Source organism: Suricata suricatta, chromosome 7 (assembly GCF_006229205.1).
Source record: "Suricata suricatta isolate VVHF042 chromosome 7, meerkat_22Aug2017_6uvM2_HiC, whole genome shotgun sequence".
Lineage (NCBI taxonomy): Eukaryota > Metazoa > Chordata > Mammalia > Carnivora > Herpestidae > Suricata > Suricata suricatta.
The window spans coordinates 31,688,710-31,709,326 of NC_043706.1; the positions used below are offsets into that span (position 1 = coordinate 31,688,710).

At 51.3% G+C, this 20,617-nt stretch overlaps 1 pseudogene; it reads left to right on the forward strand.

The window, feature by feature from the left end:
• The first annotated feature begins 3,843 nt into the window (after positions 1-3,843).
• LOC115296295 lies at positions 3,844-4,751 on the forward strand (annotated as a pseudogene).
• Positions 4,752-20,617: the final 15,866 nt, after the last annotated feature.

A 20,617-nucleotide genomic window follows, 5' to 3' on the forward strand; every position in this document is an offset into this window, starting at 1 on the left:
AGAGACATGAGGACTCGGGAGGCTTTCTGGCCATAAGAGGAGCCACAGCCTTACAGGGTCCAGGCCTCCACTGAGACCCTGGTCCCCTGCTTTGCCCAGACACATCCCCAAAAGACGCATTTTACCACCTTGAAAGCAGATAAAGAACAGCAGCATTAGGTCTCAACTTGAGAACTATCAGAGAATTCTAGACAGTGGTCCCTGTCAGGACCTGTGTTGTGGACTAGGAGCCAGGAGCCCATCTCCCAGGGGCCTCTCCAAAAGGCGAGTGGCAACTGTCAAATATTGGACAAGGCAGAGGGAGATGCTGTCAGGTCTTGAAGTCTTAGTCATGGTTTCTTCTGGACTTCAGCCAGAGGCAGGGCCCCCAGCCCAGCCTGGTTCCCCTCAAAGTTTTTGCCTCAAATCAAGCAGGGAAGTTTATTTTCTCTCATCTGCTTGGGGATCACAGGTTTCCCTTTCGGGAGCAAAATAAAGTCTGAGATGGCTTCTTATCTGCATTATTGGGTCAAACGGAACTCAGGCGTCAGCTACTTGAAATGGTTTACTGCTGGTTTTGTTGTCCTTGTGTGTTGTGTCCTCTGTTCCTGCATAGAGCCCCCGTTGGCCATGTCCTGTGCGTACACAAACCCGCATCTCCAGTTACTGCAAAGCTTCCCTCCTTCCCTGGATATGTGTCTCTAATGTTTACAGTAGGGCCCACAGACGAACTTTAGCCATAAATACAAGACAGTGAGGAATTGAGCCCCAAAGTGGTCCAGGGACAGTGAAACTCCTAGGGGTCCAGCAAGAAGCCAAAGCAAACCTTCTCTTGGGCTCCCCCTCCCCCAGGCCTCCCAAATAAAGATAGGCTCTCAAGAGGTAATGCTCTTACCGTGAGACTATAGAACCTTAGACTACCAGAGAATTCTGGCCCATGGCTCGAGATGGAAAGAGTAGTAGTGAGGTAAAGGCAGTTCACCAGCCATGATTTACCTGCCTTCGCCTCTGTATCTGCCCTTTAGCCCAATCTCTCTACTGTGGCAGACCCCCTGAGCTGCTGGCAGACGAAATGGGGCAGTGGTGAGCATGGGAAACCCTGTGGTCTTCCAAAACACCCGTTTCTCCCTGCCTGGGGCAATTCCTGAGCCCAGTGGCCATGAGCTGGAGGCAGGCAGAAGACAGCAGGAAAGAGTCATTCGGGCAGAGACTTCCTTTCCTTTACCTTGATTGAGCAGAAAAACACAAGGTTCAGGCTTGGTTCCTTCCTAGACAGTAAATTGTCATGGAGAGCAGGGCCTCTGCCTGTTGAGGGTATTTACCACTCCCTTCCCACCCTTCTCAATGTTATGAGCTGCTCCCAGCACTTAGCAGGCCTGCCAAGGAGTTTTCTATGGATTTAGAACTGGATGGGCAAGTCCACGTTGGGTTTCTCTGACCCAGTAAGAGTCACTGGGGAGAGACACAGACGGAGTCATTTAGTCCTGTTTTGTGATCTCCACTGTGGTTAATGGAATGACCTGGGAAACTTGGGCTTGAAGCCTGAGGAGGTGTGCCCAGATCTCGCTGAGTTACCATTTGGTCATAAATAAGGGCGGATGCTTGTCTTTTCTGGTTGGAGAGTGAAGGACGGATAATACTTTTTTCTCCAGATCAAATTAGAATCCCAAGAGGGAGCAACAGAACAAGCAGGCTGGGGGCTAGCTGCTAACACTCAGGACCCAGGCTTATCCAAGCACAGGCTCCAGTGGCCAGAAAGTCTCCAATCTGGCATGTAGTAAAGGAGTAAACCTGTGAAAATAAATTGATTAGCAAAAGGATCTCAACACTCTTTAAATTCCAACATCTGTTCCCAATAAATAATTCACATAGTAGATATTAATTAGAAGGCATGGGAAGGAGGGGATGGCAGCTGAAAAAAGTACATTGAGATTCCTCTTTGCCAAGAAATGTCCGCTAAAACCCATACCCAGATATAGAGGGGAAAGTGCCGTGACCAGGCCAGGCTGCCTCCCTCCTCCTGTGTGTCTGTCACTGACGGCACACATCACCCTACCCCTGTCCCCAGCAGGCAGGCAGTGTGACAGCTGCTTCCCCCCCACCCCGGGATGATAACGCCCCTGGAGACAGCTGTTCAAACACAGCTGACCACTGCCCACAGCCACGAGGGGGGTGTCCCTGGATTCCTAGAACTATTAAGCGGTGGAAGGCAGCCCCCTGCCCACCCACCCCATCACACGCACCCTCCCCCGCCAGCAGGCAAGAGGACTGGGTGCTCAGACATCCACTGAGGACTGGGGAAAGCACCATATTCTGAAGGCCTGGAGGCTCTGCTGGAGGCCTCCTTACCTGAGCTGGCAGAGGCACTCGCCCCTGATAAGGGGCAGAAGTCGGGGGCCAGTGGTAGGAAAATCTCAGACCGTCCCAGAGGACTTAACTCCCACCTCGGTTTTCTGGGAGTTCCAAGCTCCTTGCCTCCTTTTCTCAGCAGTTTCCTTTGGAATTTTGGCTTCTTTAGCAGATGATCATTGCATTCCATTTTCGAAGAAGCAGGGCTTCTAGGACCCCACCAAAAGGCCTTGTATTTATACTCTTGGACAGAATGGGTGGCTGACTTCTCCAGGGATGGCAACTCAGTTCATTTCCATGGAGTAGGAAGGGAGCTGCCCCTACCAGCTCCTGGGACGGGGCAGGGAGAAGCGAGTTCATCCTGTCTCCTCTGAGTGCATAGTTTGCAGCTCACGGAGACTGGCTGGGAATAGAGAAGATGCACCAGAAGAGTACTTTACACCCTCTGATGTCTAATCTCCATCAAGTATTAGAAGAGTTTAAGGACTGGAGTCGAGAGGCTGCTGGAAGTTGCCTGGGCCCTGTACCCATCAGCAGGGGCTGCCTTCGTGGGGCTAACCCTTTCTTCATGCAGAAGAGGGGTCCCAAGTTTGTGTTGGAGAACTGAGGTCACTGAGGGCTATCTGGGCTGGCACTGTAGTCTATTTAGACCCTAAGCCAACCTGTCCCTTGGGCTGGCAAGCCACACCACCTGGCTGGGGGCCTCAACAGCAGGTGAGAGAGCACTGGTGGGAGCCACGTGCCTGGCCAGGTGAAAGGAGCCCAGAGATCACCCACCCATCCTTTTCTCTGCGAATGAACTGCGTGTTTAATTCCTGAAAGGTTTGTTCTCTGAAGGGGCTTGGCTTCCTGGGCTCTTTGTTTCACGACAGTCTCCTCCTGATTGGAGGAGGCCTGTCAGTGGAATGGAACTATACTGAGGTCTCTGGGGTTGGGAACAGAAAGGAGCTGTTGAACTCTTATTCCACACTTTCAGATAAAAAATCCAGAAAGAGGGTCAGTCTCCCCTTATGGGGAACCCCCTCTTCACTACAAGTTCAAAGTTAAGAGACCCAGCCCTGGATGAGTGCCTTGGTGACTCCTGAGGCAAGGCTTAGTGGTTGGTAATCAGTGTGGACATGCAGGAAGGTGAACTCATGTGACGTCACAGTAGGCTTGCTAATGTGCATCGGGATGCTGGAGAAGGCAGGTGGCCGCTGGCTGGCCTATTTCTTGGAGAACTTTTAAGTTCTCACACCAGGGGCTCCAGGCTGCAGACAAGAAAGAGGCTGGAGAGGCCAAGGAGGCAGAGGGGGGTTTGAGACATCAAATACAGGGTTGGCCAAGGTGCTGTGAAAAGAACCACCACCTAATGGGTTTCAAACTTCAGTGGAAGCGGGGGAGGGGAGGGCAAATCCCCTTGGAGATGGAAGCAGGGCATTCCTTCTAGGAAGACAAAAGGGAGTCCCTATGGCTAGAGGTCAGCGTGGGCTCCCCCGGGGCAAAGAGTGGGTGGTTCTTGGCTGAAAGGCTGAAGGATGGGGGCAGGAGGGCTGGCGTGAGGCTCCAGATGCTCTGTCACCCATTCTTTCGTTTAGGATGGTGCCCATGGGAGCCTCTGGCTAGCCAGCCAGATAGGGCAGCCAGTGGTCAGACCACCATCCGGAGAGATTTACATTAGATGGGTGCTGGGGCCCGTGGCTGATTTAAGTGGCTTTGTTTAATACACAAGGATCAGCATTGCTTAGGCTCAATGGAGACCTAAGTGCCCAGACTGCAAAAGGAGACAATGCAAGTGAACGAAAAACTAGAAACCCTCGCCATGAGAAAGCATGGCCTGGCACAGGTCCCCAGCGGGGAGAAGAGCAAGCCTCGGAGAGAGCTGGGTGTCCGGCCTGTGAGTGGGCACCTTCGCTTCGCGTGCGACCAAAGAGCGATTTAAAAATGGGTGATGTTGAGAAGGACAAGAAGATTTTTGTTCAGAAGTGTGCCCAGTGCCATGCCATGGAAAAGGGAGGCAAGCACAAGACTGGGCCGAATCTCCATGGTTTATTTGGGGGAAAGACGAGTCAGGCCCCTGGATTTTCTTACACCGATGCCAGCAAGAACAAAAGCATCACCCGGGGAGAGGAGACACTGATGGAGCATTTGGAGAATCCCAAGAAGTACATCCCTGGAACAAAAATGACCTTCGCTGGCATGAAGAAGGCAGGGGACAGAGCAGACTGGATAGCTTATCTCAAAAAAGCTGCTACGGAGTAATAGTTGGCTTTTGCCTTATTTATTACAAAACAAAAATGTCTCATGACTTTCTTTATGTGTACCATATTTAAATTGATCTCATACACCAGAATTCGGATCATGAATGGCTGATTGAATATTTCTTTTGGACGGTTCTGATTTAAATAAGATGGGGCTTGTGGTTAAATGAATATGATTAGCTTTTTGAATTTTGATAGTAATTCTGGTTCAGCAAGGGCTGTCACTGTTTTCCCCTTCAAAAAAAGTATGATTGGAATTAATTAGATGTTCAGCTTTTCACAGAGATGATAAATGCCATCTCTAAACTTATAGGAGATTGGCTTTATATTTAGATTTCTATAACTCGTTACATTAATATATTTAAGTACTAAGGAAATCCCTTCACTGTATCAGAACAGCAAGACTCAGCTATGTTTCAAGTTGTGTTTGTTAGCCTGTTAAAGGCAAGGGCTGAAAATAAGCTGGCAATGTCCACTTTATCTTTGTTTAGTCTTAAATATGCCAATTTAATTAAAATTCCTTGCATTTTAAAGAGAGAACAGCAAGCCTCTGGAAGCTAGAGGGAGGCTTGCCCACCCACCCCTGCTGTGGCTCAGAGGCTGACTTGTCTCTTCAGTGAGGGACTTGTAGGAAGCTTTTGAATGTCCAACAGAGGAAAAAGGGTTATATCTGCAAAGGCAGAATATAGGGATAGAAGAAGGACAATCAATGAATGGCAGGGTGAAATCCTCTGCTTCCTGCTTCTCCCCCATCCCTGCATCCTAAATCTGAGGTCCCATGGTCTGAGAGGAGCAAAGCAGGGGGAACCAAGTGTTTTTGTGTTATTTCCTATCGCAAGACATTTAGGCAAGGTCAAGAGCGAGAATCTCACAATGCACACCTCTTGTTTACTCCACTGCCTGCCTCTCCACCCCAAGTCTTCCCAAGCCCGCAGCCATATAGCAAATTCTGTCCTCATTCCTTGAAGTGCCTAGAAGGTCCTACTCTTCTCTGGCCAGGACTTCTGTTCCAATATGGAGAGCTTCATCTGCTCAAAGCCTGCCCATCATTCAGATCTCAGGTTCAATGTCATTCCCTGGGGAGCGCTTTCCCAGACCCCTTGGATCCAGAAGCTTTCAGGGACATCTCCATGCGTCACTCTCTTGTGGCATTCAGCACAGTTTGAAATCATACATTTGTTTGTGTGATTATTTGATTAACGTCCCCCCCACCCCAGCAAGACTGCCTTTGCCTGGTTCAGTGCACCGTTTCCCCCAGCTTCCCTTGCAATGCCCCAGCACTTAATAGGTTCTCAATAAATATTTGTAGAATGCATGAATGAAAGGGGCAATATGAGTTCTCATTTTCCTCACAGTCACCTGTGCAACCCTCATTCATCGGGCAGTTCGCTTGAATTTTTTGGCTTCTTGCCCCTTGAGAGGTGTGGAGGGAAGGGCTCTGGAGCTGCAGGGGGTGGTTAGAGACCCATGTGAGGCCCATTAGCATACAGATGATACTGGAGGCCACTCAAAAAGCACACCCAGGAAACTCAGGAGACATTCAAAGGGGGGCAGAGGAGGACAGGCCTGTGTGGGGGAGTGGTGGGGGAAGGTTTGAGAAGAGGTCAGAAGTAACCCAACAGCAGAAGTGGGGGTGGGGGCTGTGCTACGGATCTCATGAGGAAATGACAGGCACAGACAGAGGCACCCTCTTGTGCTGCCGGTGGGCAGGGGAGCTGGGATAGCCTCGTTGGAGGGCCATTTTTAACACAAAAAGCAGTTTCACTTTGGGGAGTCTCTCAAATAGCTGTAACTTTGTAAGGACTTAGCAACAGTTGAACCAATTGGAAACAGGACTGAGCAGTCGTTAATTGGGGGATGGCTCATTCACCTACATCGGTGTGATGGGATGCAGCTTCCCCAAAACTGCTATGGGGATGGGGGCACAGATATGGGAACATGTTGATACATTAATTGAAATAAAGCAAGTGGCACAATAGAATGGTATGTGTACTGGGATCCCATTTAAATTTTTAAAGTTATTTGTGTGCATAAAACTATATATTCATGCCTAGAAAAGGGTAGAATAAGGATCCATCCATATTCTACCTTCAACACTATTTCCTCTGGAGACGGGATTCAGGATACAATAAGGAGCGGGGGAGATTCACGCCATTTGGTTCTCCCACTGGTGTGGTTCAAATGCGTGTGTGCTTCTTCTATGATAAAAAAGGAAGAAGATCGTAGGACGTGGCCCCTGGGAGCTCAGGTTCATTAAATAGGGATTCCATAAGCCAAACTGCACTGGATAGAATGGACAGGAGGGATGGGAAAGCTGTGTACAGGCTGCGAAGATCTTTCCAGAAGTTTTCTCATGAACAGCATTTTTGAAAGAGGATGCTAGCTTTAGGAAGAGATACGGGAGCCTGGGAGGGGAGGAGGAAGCAAAAGCAGAAGCAATTTCACAGGATCCTAAGGAGAAGGACATTTGGCCAGGTGATGTGTGCAGAATGACCTGTGGGATCCAAAGCATGTTTGGGGGAGGTATGGCCAGATAACGGGGGGGAGGGGGTTGGTGAGAGGGCCTGGGAGGGAGCTGATGGTTGACGACCTGTGAACTGAGAATGGATGTGTCACCAAAGTGGAGACAGTTTAAGGACAACGTCTGATGGCAATGGGCAACTGTAGGGTTAGTGAACTGACTGCTAGCTGGCAGCAGAGGAAGGCCGGCTGAATTATTAATCAGACCTTGGTAAAGAGAACAAACCGGCAGTTCTGCGTTTTTCTCTCAGCAGGGCTCAAGTGAAAGACTAGGTCACACTGTTCAGAGGCTGGGGAGGGGCAAATCCAGCCCAGCATGAAGGGAGATGTAAAAAAGCAACAGGAGGTAGAAGAACATGATAGGGACTTGGAGCCCTGCGAGTTGAGACGGGCAGCTCTGGAAGCATTTTGGCATTTTGAGAGAAGGGAATTGTGGACAGCAAGGGTGGAGCCTCTTAGGTGATGGCCAGGTTCAAGGTCTGGCTATGGGGATGGATGGGTTGCAGAGACAACTCTGTCTCCACGTGGGAGCCTACGTGGAGGTAGGATTGGGGCAAAGATAAAACCTATGAGCCTGAGGCCAGAGCTCTCAATTCATTCATTCAACAAATATTTATTGAGCACCTGCTATGTGCCAGGCACTCTTCCTAGCCTTGGTGGGGAGGTGAATGTGGGAGCCCATGGGGTTGCTGATAGATGAAGAGGAGAAGAGGCTCATGTATCGGGGGTGTGGGGTGCCAAGAAGAGGAGGAAGTGTCGCCGAGGAAGGGGATGGGAGTAGAATGGTCAGGAAGAGGAAGCAAGAAGTCAGAGGAGGGTGCTGCCATGCTGGGATGGACTGGAAGAGGAGCACTTTTTCTTTTTTTTTTTTTTTACCACATTTGCTTGTTTGTATAAAGAGTCAGGGAAAGGCGGGCTTCGATGGGGTGAAGGGAGGAGGCTGGTGCATTTTGCAGCTTGCTCCTTGCGCCCCGCCCCACCTTCCTCTCACCTTGCGTCTCACAGAAACTTATGGGGCTGGTGGAAGGGGAAAGGGAGTCCTTCCTCACACATCACGAAAGATTTTGCTTGACCCATTTTCCTGTAACATCAGTCCAAGATTTGACCATTGTCCACTGTGTGATGGTGGAGAGAAACAAGAAGGGTCAGAGAGGAATGAATAGGACCAGACACAGCAGGGACAGAGAGAGTCCAGGAGGAGAGAGACAAGGATGAAAACAGAGGAGAAGCCAAAAAATAGTCCTGAGGAAAGGGAGGTGGATGCACACAAAGGCCAAAGGACTAGACTGGAGGGAGACAGTCAAGCAGAGAGCCAAATGGGACCCGGAAGAAGAGAGGGCTATTATGGGGTAACCACCAGGCACATCTGGTTCTGCCATGTCTTAGGGGTTCCCGTCAGCCAGAAAAGGTCCTTCCAATGGCTTTTGCCTGTCCTTTAGATCACCTTGAAGTCAGAGGAGAGGGAGAGGTCTGGGGGGCAGTGGTGGGGTCCAGTGGCACAGAAAGGGCCTGGAGAGAGGTGGATGGTGATCACAGCCAAAGACCTGGGTCCACTCCCGAGATGGATCTCAGGGAGAATGCCTTTCCTTCCACTTGAACACCCTGGCCCTCAGCCATTGGGCCACCTTCGAGATTGGGATCCAATTGACTTGACTCGGGCAGCCTGGTCTTCGTTCCCCTTCTCTCTCAGGAAACGGACACCTGCCCATCGACAGGGCATGAACGATCAAGTTGTGCTCTCTCGGATTCTAGATCAAACAGTGAAGCAGAATGACTTAGGGCTTTCTGCTTCCCCAAAAGGCCAAGAAGGCCCTGCCCTAAAAGGAGGGCCACTCTGAGTCTGGAATGGTCTTTCCAGAAGAGCTGGAGGCAGATGCCTTTTAGAAAAGAAGAGCTGAATTCCTGAGGTCTTTTTTCTCCTTTTGCCTTCAAAGTCTCTGGGATGACGGTGAGCCCTGGGACCTCAGCAGCCCCGCGGGCAGGTGGTCAGGTCTCTCTCACTTCCTTCCCCTGGCTCTCAGCTCAGCAACTGCTGCTTCTGGAGGAAGAGAACAAAGGCAGTCAGAGAAGGGACAGCAGGAAGTGCGGAGCAGAAGTACCCTGGGCAGGGACATTGGGTGTACCCCGGGGAAAGCTGGGGGTGGGGGCTGGGGAGGAGGAGAATCTACCCTGGAAATCTGCAGGGGCAGAGTAGCAGCAGATCACTCCAGGGGAGAATAATGGGAGAGGCAAAAACTTGAAACCGCTTAGATTAGGACCGAGGCAGAAGAGTAGAAAACAAAGCCTCCACCTACAGCAAAACCCTGCTGGGGTTTCTTGGGGGCAGGGGGAGGGGCGTGTAAAGCAGCCTCCCTCCTGCAGCCCACTGTCCTCCCTGCACACTGTGCTCCTACTGTGCTCCCCTGAGCTCCCATGAGCACCCTGGGGTCTCCTCACCCTCAGAAGATGTCCCAGAGTGGCCTCCCAGCCAGTGGCCCTATTTCCTCTCTGGCCTCAGAGATGCAAAGCGCTTGATGTGGCCGTCCCCTCTCTGCTTCTGCCTGACCACCCCCACCCCTCCGCCCCACCACTAACCCCCACCCCCACTTGGCTGATGGCTGCTTGGAAAGCGCTCTGGGTCTTGCGGACCAAACCTCTTGGTCATCTGCCTTTCTGGATCCACACACAGGCAGAGCTCACAGATGACAATGTGCGCACACTCTGCTGTGGCAGGGAACGTAAGAGATGCCACACCTCAGGCCCTCTGCCATCAGCTGACTTGTGGCAAGGGGCAGGATGTGAGCCCTCAGGGGCCGGACCTGCTGTGGGGAAGGGGGGCAGAACTCTGATAACTTTTACGGGACTCTCTTCTGCTCCGATGTACCTAAACCCTACTTCCTATTGCTTTTCAGCTTAGAAAAGTCTCCTGAGTGAAACTACGTGCTGTGTGAAACAGGTCCTGACAGCTCTGGGACGTGTCCCAGTATGGCTACAGCACGATCATGTGAACTGACCCACCATCCCTGCTGCCAAATCCTTACGCCCAGAGATTTGTAGACAGCCCTCTTGTTTCTAGAATCTCTTGAGCTTCCGACTCCTTTCTCTGGACTAGAAAAAAGCCTTGTAAATTTCCTGCTTGAGACGGAATGAGCAGAACTTCAAGGCAGTCTCTGATGTGGAACTTTCTTGCTTTATTAGTCACGTGAACTTCTATTGTACTTCCTGCTGGTGGTCTTACCCTTTCACTGGCCTCTCATGCTCAGGAATGCCCAGAGCCCTGTCTCTACTGCAAGGCCATACTGGTAGCCATGCACCCCCCCACAGGCATCTTGTCTACCCTGAAGTTCAAGTCTGCCATTTACTCTCCTCCCACCTGAGCTGCAGCCTTCCCCTGTGACTGGGCATCATTACTCTTTTTGGGGCACCCCATTCCCCCAGGAGAGCATTCAGGCCCCAGCCCAGCCCCTAGTGGTAACAGTTCTCTATTCGGAAACAGACAGGTTCTGTCTTGCTTTTGAGTTTTGCTTCTGGTGATCCATTCCTCTTATCTATACAAATGTCCGATGATGCATCTGCCTCAGATTTCTTCCTTCTTAAACTCCAGTCCCTAGGGATCTGCCTAATTCATCTTTTCCCAGCTGCCTCTACCAGCTTTCTGAGCTGGGTGGCCCATTTCAAAGATGGAATTATAGGGGCAGGATCCTGCCATCCTCCACTTTGCCTTTAGCTTTTCCTTGCCTGGGTACAAGGACACAGGTCCTCTCTAGTGAAGGGTTTGATTGGTCACACTGTTCCAGGCAATACAAAAGGAGGGCGAATAAGGTGTGGGGCGGGGCTCCAGCGGGGCCAGTGGGTCTCCCAGGTTTACATCTGGCCTCTATTGCAGTGTCAGTGATGGTCCTCCAGCTTCCCATGGCACCCTCTCACATTCTTCTCCAGAGCCACACTCCAACCCCCTTTGAGGCCTCTCTGTCCTGCTCTGGGCCCAGAGGCCCTGGCCCCGACCCATCCGAAAAAAGAGGGAGGACTGAGGACTGACTGTATGTGTCCTGGAGGGAGGGGGGGGGGGCCACAGGCCCGGGCCCTCCGCACACGGCTGCCCTCTCTGGCTCTCGTAATGGTGTGTTTCCCCTGCTTTAAGGTCGTCTATTTCTTACTGAAGCATCTTCTAAATCTTGTCACTGTAGACAGCTGGATCGCTGAGCTTTGTTTGCTCAAGCTCAGGCCGGGCAGGGCCTCGGTCCCCGCTGGCCCCCTGGCTGAGACAGCCCTTCCCTCCGGGGTGGTTTTTCTGCATATGAAACTGTGTTTCCTTCCGGTGAGCACACGAATCTGGCACCAGGGATTCCAGTGCCCTCTTGGATAGTGTGAGACACCCTCCCCACCCCCCACCTCACAGGATTGGGCCCCAGGGATCCTCAGGGGGGCCTGACAGTATGCTCTGAAGCCCACCTGCCAAGGTTTTGCGGGACTTTACATTGTGTGGTTTGTGTTGCAAAACCCGCTCTGATGGTTTGTTTGCTAATCTGAATAGGCTGTTATTCACAAAGTACCTTTCTGGGGCCTTCCTGATAGAAGGCTGAATAGGAAACCTAAGCCCCAGTGGGGAAAGGGGGAGATGGAAGCAAGGAGAGATGGGGTTCTCCATAGTTGGTGCTGCTGAGAGGAGGAGGCAGAAAATAGAGATCCACCCAGAACTCGGGGTGTAAGCTCAGGGGGCTGCTTCTGTGGGAGGGGGAGGTGGTGTGTGGCCCTGGCAGGGAAGGGAGGGGCTAAGGGTTTCTGAGGGCCAAGTCCAGGGAGGTGGGGCGGTGGGGGGGGGGGGGCTCTGAGAGACCTCGGGAGAGAGGCAAGTGCAGTTGGTGGGCGCACGGGAGGGGTGGGAGGCAGGGACACCGAGCTCCAGGTCCCCCCTGTTTTCGTGAGACTGCAGCTGAGGGCATCTTCAGAGTTTTTGGCCAGTGTTTGCAAGGTGTCTGAAGCCTTCACAAGCCAAGTGAAAGGGAGGGTAGGTGCCAAGGGCTCACACTGTCCTGGACCTGGACGGCAGCTTTCCTGAGGTACTTTAGAGGCCTGAAAACTTGAAATTGAAAATTTAAGTAAGGGACTGTTGTTCCCAGATTAAGGGTCTCCAAGGAGGCTGAGAAGAATGCGCAAGAGCTCACAGGAGTGAATGTTGGTGGCAGGGGGGTCTAAGCAGTGAAAGAAGGAAGTGAACAGGGGTGCCTGGGTGGCTCCAGTGGTTTAGTGTCCAACTTCAGCTCCAGTCACGATCTTTCCACGGTGGGCTCTGTGCTAACAGCTCAGTCTGGAGTCTCTTCAGATTCTGTGTCTCCCTTCCCTCTCTGCCCCTCCCTCCGTCTCTCTCTGTCTCTTTCAAAAATAAATAAACCTTAAAAGTTAATAAAAAAAAGGAAGTGAGCCCAGTGGGACCCCAGGGCCTGGAGTTCTCCATGAGAGTGAAAAATGGGGAAATGTTTTTCATAGTGACTTTTGGACTATTTGATTATCTTTGCAATCAGCAACAAAAACAAAAAGTCCATTGAAAAAAGTCAAATTTCCCAAATGCTCTTCAACTGTATAATGGGGAAATAAATTATGATTTTTTCTGCAGGGGAATACTGTACAATTCCATGCAGTAGCTTGGATATGCCTCAAAAACATTTAACTGTTGAGCAAAAGAGGTCAGACACAGAAGACTAGGTGCTCTTTGCGATCCTTTCTGTGAAGTCCTACCGACAGGCAAAAGTAATCTGTGGCATCAGGTTTCAGTGATGACTGACTCTCGGGGAGAGAGATCACTAGAAAAGGGGGTTCTGGGGTACCAGTTGTTCCTGAGGGGCTGTTACCATTCTACTTGCTGATCTCAATGCCAGCGCCACAGGCCCTGAATTTGGCTTAGCGAAAATGTTGCCTTGTGCATTTGTGCCAGGGGCATTTTTCTGTGTGCTTATTGTGCTTCAATTAAAAAAAAAAAAAGTTTGTTTTAAAAAGAGAGAGACTAACGTGGAGCAATAATTCCCTTGGGCTCCAAGGCCAGTTGCTTCTGAGATCACCTCCTATAACAGCAGTCGGGCCCTCCTCTGGCCAGGTGGAAGCAGCAGCTATGAAAATGGCAATGATTCTCCCCATCCAGCGCTCTGGGTGAGGAGCCCAGCACCTCTGTCTTCTCCCCCTGCCCTCGTCACTAATGGCAAAAGACAGTCCGGTGTCCAACCACATCATAAATACTAAAGGCCATTTCTTCTCTCTGGAATCTTCCAAACTTTGTCTATAGTGTCTCTGGAAGCAAGGCCTACAGCTATAACCTCATGGTTCCTTTGCCTGAAACGGAGAAGCTGGGAGGGCCGTAGCTGGGGCTATCCCTCTGCTGGGGGTGCCAGCTCCCCTCAGCAGGCCATAGAGGGTTCTGCTGTCCCAGGTCCAAAGGTGCCCAACAGATCCCCAACATACCTGCTAGAAGTTATTGGGCAAATATTCTCGAGGCCTTACAATGTCCAGGCCAGAAAGAAGGGACTGTGGGGAGTTAACCATAGTGTTACACTGACAGGAGTGATGGGCATAGAACCTTTCTTCGTTCAAAGCACTTGCACGGCCATGATCTGTGGCCAGGGTTTTGCTCAGGTCCCTGTAAGAAGGATAGAAGCATCTCTCCTGGTCACCCCTCCTCTGGCTTTCCCAGAACCAACTGGGTGGCAGTGAGAGAGGGCTTGTTTGGACAGTGTGCATGACAGTCCTTCTCCCTCCCCGTGTCATCGGCAGATTCGGGAGTACGTCTGCCATTATTTGTTCATAAGGTGTGTGTGTCTGGGATTCTGTGTGTCCTGCAGTCATTTTATTGCTGATGGAATCCTGTGGCCACAGTCATTCTCAGTTCCTGCTTTTGATGTCTGTGAGGGGCCCCTTGGGTGTATGTGAGGAGCCCAGGGCTGCCGGTCCCCAGGCCGCCCTCCCAGCAGGCTTGCTGCTCGCGGTGGCTTTGCAGGGGGGCATTCCGTGGCGTCTGGTCATGGCCCCAGGCTTTCTGTTCTATGTTTTGTTTTGCTTTCTTTCCTTTTTCTTTGATCAAATATTCCCCAAGACTTTCTGTGGAGCTTTTGCACTTGAAACAATTCCTTTTGATTTTTTTCCCCTCATTAAAGGCCACAGTTCATTTTGGTTCCTTCTCCGGAAATTGAGTACCAGGGAGGTAGGGGGCATAATTAGGGCCACCCTTCCGCCACCAGAGCATTAAAGATCATGTGGGCTCTGAGAGCCTCGGTGCCCCCTGAGGACCCCGCCCACTCCAGAGTCTGTCACTTTGGAGAATGAACCCAGCTTCTTTCCCATCTCTGTGGATGAGAAAACTCTGTATTTGAGGAAGCAGCCATTTATCATCACGGAGAGCCTCACCTCCGTGTCTCGTTCTGATTGGGCAGTGAGCAGGTGGAGCCCAGAGAGAGGGAGTTTTATTCTGTGGAGTGAAGTGGCAACTGACTGATGGGAATAATGTTTGGGGCTCAATGTAATGGAGGATTGTTTGAGCAGCCCTCCTCCCTTCTTCCCTCCCGTAGAAGGGAGCTGCAGGCGTGCTGCTCTGGGGGCCCAGCCGCCTTCCGCCAGTTCCCTCTCACTCCCTTCTGTGGGGACGGCAGGAGCCACACCGTTTGATTTCTTGACTTGTGATGTGCATGTAGAAACAGCTCTGGATTCATCTTTGCTTTTTGCCACTTCCCCAGCCTGCCAGGGGTCAGATTACATGGGTACATGTTGTAACCATTTGCTTCTGATCCCTTCGCATTTCCTCTGACCGCTGACTGTTGCCAGGCAGATATCAGTCAGAGTCTCCGCACAATCTGACACCAATTGTCGTTCACTCCTGTTTTCCTTGAAAAACCACTCCGGTTCTATTTGAATCACAGTCCCAGCAACTTGGAGCCCATTATCCGGCCCGTACTCAAGAGGCCCTGCCTGTCTTGTGTAATTGCATCCGAACTCTCAAGAGGAACAGAATCGGTCGACAATGAATCCAGCAGAGTACATGTGCTAGAATGAAATGGTGAACCGGCCTCCGTATCGGCTGGGCCAGAGAAGTTGGCAGCAAGCATTCATTCGATATGTGTGGATTGACCTAAGGATCGGAGATTCTAGACTCTAGGACAAGTTAATAAGAGGTCTGGGGAGACAGAGAGGATGAGGCAGAGACAGGTGAAGAAGACTCCAACGTATAAGGAGAAAGGGAGAGCTATGAAGATTCAGACTGGGGCAGTATGCTCCGTGGACATGGGAGTGGCTGGGAGGGTAGGCATTCTGGGCCTTGGAGCAGAGAGGTGGGGGGGGAGGGGATGATGGCCACCCTTTGGACCACATAAACGCACAGGATTGGTGGTGTGATGGGAAACCCTAGGCTGCAGCCAGACTTGCGCTGCTCAGGCCGGCTGGGCTGCCTCATGCCGCCTTTGGCGGGCTGGTCTCTGGCAGTGGCCACAGCTCCTGCTCTCCCTTCCCCCACCTCCTGACCACGCACCTACACCAACAACAGAGTCTGTGGTCAGCACACTTCCGGCAGGGCTGAAAGAGCCTCTTTCTTGGGCATGGAGGTGGCCAAGCCCTGCCTGTCTCTCCCTCCTGCATGCCCCCAAATTCAAACTACTGAAGCTCCCGCCCCAGGACCCTTCCCCACTTGCTTCTCCACCCCCAGCTAACTCTCCAGACCAGTCCAGCCCTCAGCCAGTGTGTCGTCTGGGACAGGTCAGAGAGAAGGTCTCTCCCCTCCACATGACTCCAGCAAGACAACAAGGAAACAGCGGGAGATAGGCCTCCAAGGGCTCCTCCTTCCTCCTGCCCCAGAGAGTGATTCGCAGTGGGGCGGTGTCTCTGGAGAGTATGTGGCTTTTTTGGTGGTGGTTTGGGTCGGGGAGAGTGTCTAAATACCTGCAACTTCCCACCCCCTCCTCGTCCCCTCCTCACTTCTATCACCTTTGACCTGCTCTCCAAGGCCCGTCTGGGCCCTGGTCCTCCACTCCCTCCCACCACCATCTCCCCAGTCCTCCAACAACAGAGATTTTATTGTCTGCATCCCATATTTTATTTAGTGTTTTATGGTATTCCATTTATGACTTAATTCGGTGTTAATCTCGAAGACTAAAGCAAGGTCTAGCAAGATAATATATTGAAGATAGGGCTGACCCTGCATTTTTTGAAAAGCTCCCCCCATCCCTGCACACCCACCTTGGGGATACCTGGGGAGCTTCAGGGAAGTCAGGCTGCCTATGTAATGGTGGGTGATGGTCCCATATTAAAAGATACTGAATATTCCGGGGCACTGGTTATTGACAGCAATGACATTCACTCCAACAACCGATGACATCTCAGTGAGGGTGGAAGAGAGGAGTTGAAGAGCAATGCAGGAGTTAAACGTGGTGCTCCGGCCGCTCTCAGGAGCAAGGGGATGTAGGAAAGGTTCAGGTGGGTGTGGCAGGGGTGAGGTAGCGGGGGCAAAGGGACCAAGAAGGGAAGATTTGCTTAGGAAGGATGTGGACTTGGACACTGGGCTGAGGGGACAGACTTTAGAGTTTCCTAAGTCAGACTATTGTCTAAGTGCGCAGGTGGGCTTTGGAACTGCTGCTTTGCATATGGGACCATAATCTGTCCTGTTGCAGCCAGGTGAGCTCAGAGGGTGGGCTGTGGAGGGGACTGAGGGGGTTTGGGGCACAGGAAAGGAAGGAAGGAGGTCCCTCCCAGAGCAGGGCTGGGGTCCATAGCCAGGCTCCGGGATGGCTGGAAGCAGGGCACAGCCCGATGGGCCAGGAGTACAGGCTAAACTGAACAGTGGAGGCAAGAAGTCCTCCTCCAGATGTTCCTGCACCCTAGGGAGGCACAACAGAGTGGGGTCTGGGGGAGAGAAACTCTGATAGGATTTTCATCTGGGCTGTGCTTGTCCTTCCTATTCAGTACTAGCTGGCTGGGGGTGGGGACGGGGCAGCTGGGCAGGCTTCTCATGGGGTGATGGGAGCAGGGTTCCCATCAGAGACAAGCCCTGCAGACTGTCAGGCAGAGCGGCTCCCTGAAGGGACAGCGGCATCAGTGAAAAATCCATGCAGTTTCTTTCTTGGTCATCAGCCTGGCATCACCTCTGTCTTGCCAGGTTTTGGGCCTTTATTTATAGACTTAAATGTTAACATGACATCAAAAAGTGGAATTTTTACAAATAATTCTCAGTGATAAAGATGCTTTGAAAAGGGTGCAGAAACAGGTTTTAAAGAGGCATTTCTTCAGAACTATTCTAATTACAATGAGGTAACTTACACATCATAGGATAACAGAATATTCTCAGTGAAAAGCAGATAACATACACATTTGTTTGAACCGGTAGTAAATCTTACAACTAAGAAGATAGCAGGATGTTTTCAGTGAGAAGCAGATAGCAAACACATTTTATAACAATAACACTAAAATTCAAGCAAAAACAAGATAGGAGGCATTCTATTTGGCTCACAAGAGGAAGAATGTATTTGCGATGGTTAGTAAATAAACCTTTTGTCAACCTTGTTCTTTGAGGTTGAAGGTGTAAGCACCATAGGCCCCTAGATGAGCCGGTCTTTGCATATGAGTTTAAGTTGTAACTACTCTTACCCATCCTCACAATGGGCACCAAATTAGCATATGTATGCGCAGTAACTTATGCCTGGCTCTTGTTTCTATTTCCTAAGTTAGGCTTTTTATCTCTGGGCCAGCATAAATATTATTCTTGTGTTCTTTAACCCCCTTTATTATCCATGTCTTAAGGTTGTGAAGCTGACAAAAATCTACAGTGCTTTGTTTAACTTCCTCTTTATAGAGATGGGAATATGCTTCCCATGAGGTGTGGGGCATATCGGTCTGATTTGGAACATTGTGAGGCCTAAGCAATAGCAACAGGCTTAATTTCACATGAGCAGTAGTAGCAGAAGGAGATGCCAGTTTCTGCCTCTCATGGCAGGAGCCGTGCAATGTCTGCCATTTCCTTACTGTGACCGTGTCATCCAGCAAGGCCCATGCGGCTCCCAGCACTGGAAGCCCTGCGGCTCTTCCCTTCCTCTGATCTCAGACTGGTTTCCAGAATAGAAACTGTCTGAATTCTCCTGCAGCACTTTCAATTCTTCTGTGCATTGCTGGCTCCCCCTCCCCACTCCAGCTCAGCTAACTGTCCTCTCAGAAAAGCCCTCTCTGAGGTCTTTCAGCTCCAGTGGCCTCCCTCCACCCCCAAGACTGTCCAGTCATCCTGTTGGTCCTGTTTTCTTGACATTATCTGGATAGAGCTTGTCGATCTCTGTTCCTATTGGCTGCCTGCCTCTCTTCCCTAGAGGTTAAGCTCCACACAGCCAGGCTTCTGGTCATTCTTGACTGCAGCTGTACCTGAGGCTTCTAGAATGTGGCCTGACACAGCTGGGCACTCAATGAGTATTTGTTGAATGGATGAATGGGTGGATGACAACAGATGCACTAACACCGGGTCTCTGGGACAAGAGTTTCATCAAGCCTCCTTGACGCTCATCCCAGGACCCTCTTTGGGGGAGCTCCTGGCTGGGAAGGGGGCCTGCCGGGCATTGACAGAGAATGCATTTGGGAGCCCAGGACTGCCCAGTGTTTGCTCCCTAACCGATGGCATGCTGAGAGACTCGTGGAAGGGGATGCAAGCCTGGCTTTATCTGCACCTGAACCTTGGAGGCAGGGTAAGGAAGGACCAAAAATGTGTAGTTCTAGTCCTCCTGCCTAGGCATGGGGCCTGCTCTGGAGGGCCAGACAGTCCAGAGGGGTCTCTGGGGGTCAGAGAGGGAGAAGTGTGTTCCGTAGACTGTCTGATGGAGTGGAGGGGCGGTGCGGTACATACAGAGACTACAAGGCATCACAGTCATCACAGTCCTTGGGCAACAGTGCTCAGTCCAGCGGCAGACAGGCAAGGCCTTGGACTAGGTGTAGGAACAGGCGGGACTGCTCCCTGGACCCCCTGCCCCCCTGCCCAGATGCCGGAGTTCTGGATGGACACTCTAACCTGGACCTCTTCCCACCTTTAGCATAGGTGATTCCTTCCAGCCCTGTTTGCCTATCTGGCTAACATCACTGCCACTGGTGCCTCTGAGACCCCCAGCATGGCCAATGAAATGAGAAAGAACGGAAGGCACCTAGGTCCCACAGGGTCCCACCACCTCCAAGTTCAGGAAGTATCAGACAGTGGGACAGGGAGGCTCAGAAAGGAACTTAAGAACCTCACTGAAGGTGGATTCTAGAATAGATGAATGATGTCTTTTTCTTGCTTTGAAATGGCTCCTTCCTTCCCTTTTTCTATATTTGTGAGGGAGTTCAAATCTTTTATTTTTATTAAAAAAATTTTTTTAAATTTATTTTTGAGACAGACACAGCGCAAGCAAGGGAGGGTCAGAGAGAGAGAGGGAGACACAGAATCTGAAGACAGGCTCTAGGCTCTGAGCTGTCAACACAGAGCCTAACGCAGGGCTCAAACTCAGCTGTGAGATCATGATTGAGATGAAGCCAGATGCTCAACCCACTGAGCCACCCAGCTGCCCCCAAATCCTTTATTTTTAAGAGAGAAAATATCTGAGCTTGGAGAGAGAACCCCCAAGCTGATACCAGACTGGGTTGGAGACTGAAGCTGGACAAAACTCTTCAAAGAGCAAGGATCAGAGGGAAGATTGCCTTTCACCTCATCCATGTCCTCTTAGCCTGTTCTGCCTTGGCCAGGCTCCCTCCCCCTAATGGAAGGTCTGGATGCATCCCATTGCATCCTCCAAAGGCTGAGCATTGGGGAGCCTCTAGGGTTTGGCATCTGGGCCCACGAGATGTAGATAAAGGCATGGCTTTGGACTCCCCACATTTGTCCCTCAGGCACTGATCTGATGAACCTCTCTCTGCAGCCGCCCATGCTGCCATTCCCTAAAGAGCATGGTGCCCCCTTGGGCATTTCCTCTGCATGAACCCACCATCTTCCACATCTTCCCCCCTCCATGTCACTCCCATCTCCTTATCTCAACCTCCCATGTTTATAGCAGGGCTCTTGCCATGTAAGCCCCATCCTGCTTCCTGATCTTGGGTCCTTCTCTGTGGGTTCTTCTCTTGCTTGGGCCTCAGGGTCTCAGTGTGGGGTCCTCCTCCCCTTCACAGTTGCAACCACCTGCCCGACCTTTGCCAGCTTCTTATCCTGCCCTCAGTGGTGGCCTCAGGGGGGGCCCCAGCTGCCAGGCCAATCACCTCCTCATCAGGCATAGAGTCCTGCTCATTTTAAATGCTTCTCTATCAAGAACGGGGGCAAAATGACCTAAAGATGTTCAAGAAATCTCAGACATGACCGGAAGCACTGGTCCCTCACCAAGTGGAAGTGTCTGTGACTGGGGAAGGTCTCATCTTCTGGTTTGGTTATTCATGCTTTACCCCCGTTCACCTTCATACCTCTGGATTTTCTTGAGTCTCCTGAAGGCCAACTGTGATCCAGTTTGTTCTGGGTATTGTATGTGTATTCACAGGCTGTAGGAAGTCAGGGGGATGGATGAGGGGCCAGAATCAGCCAGTTGGGG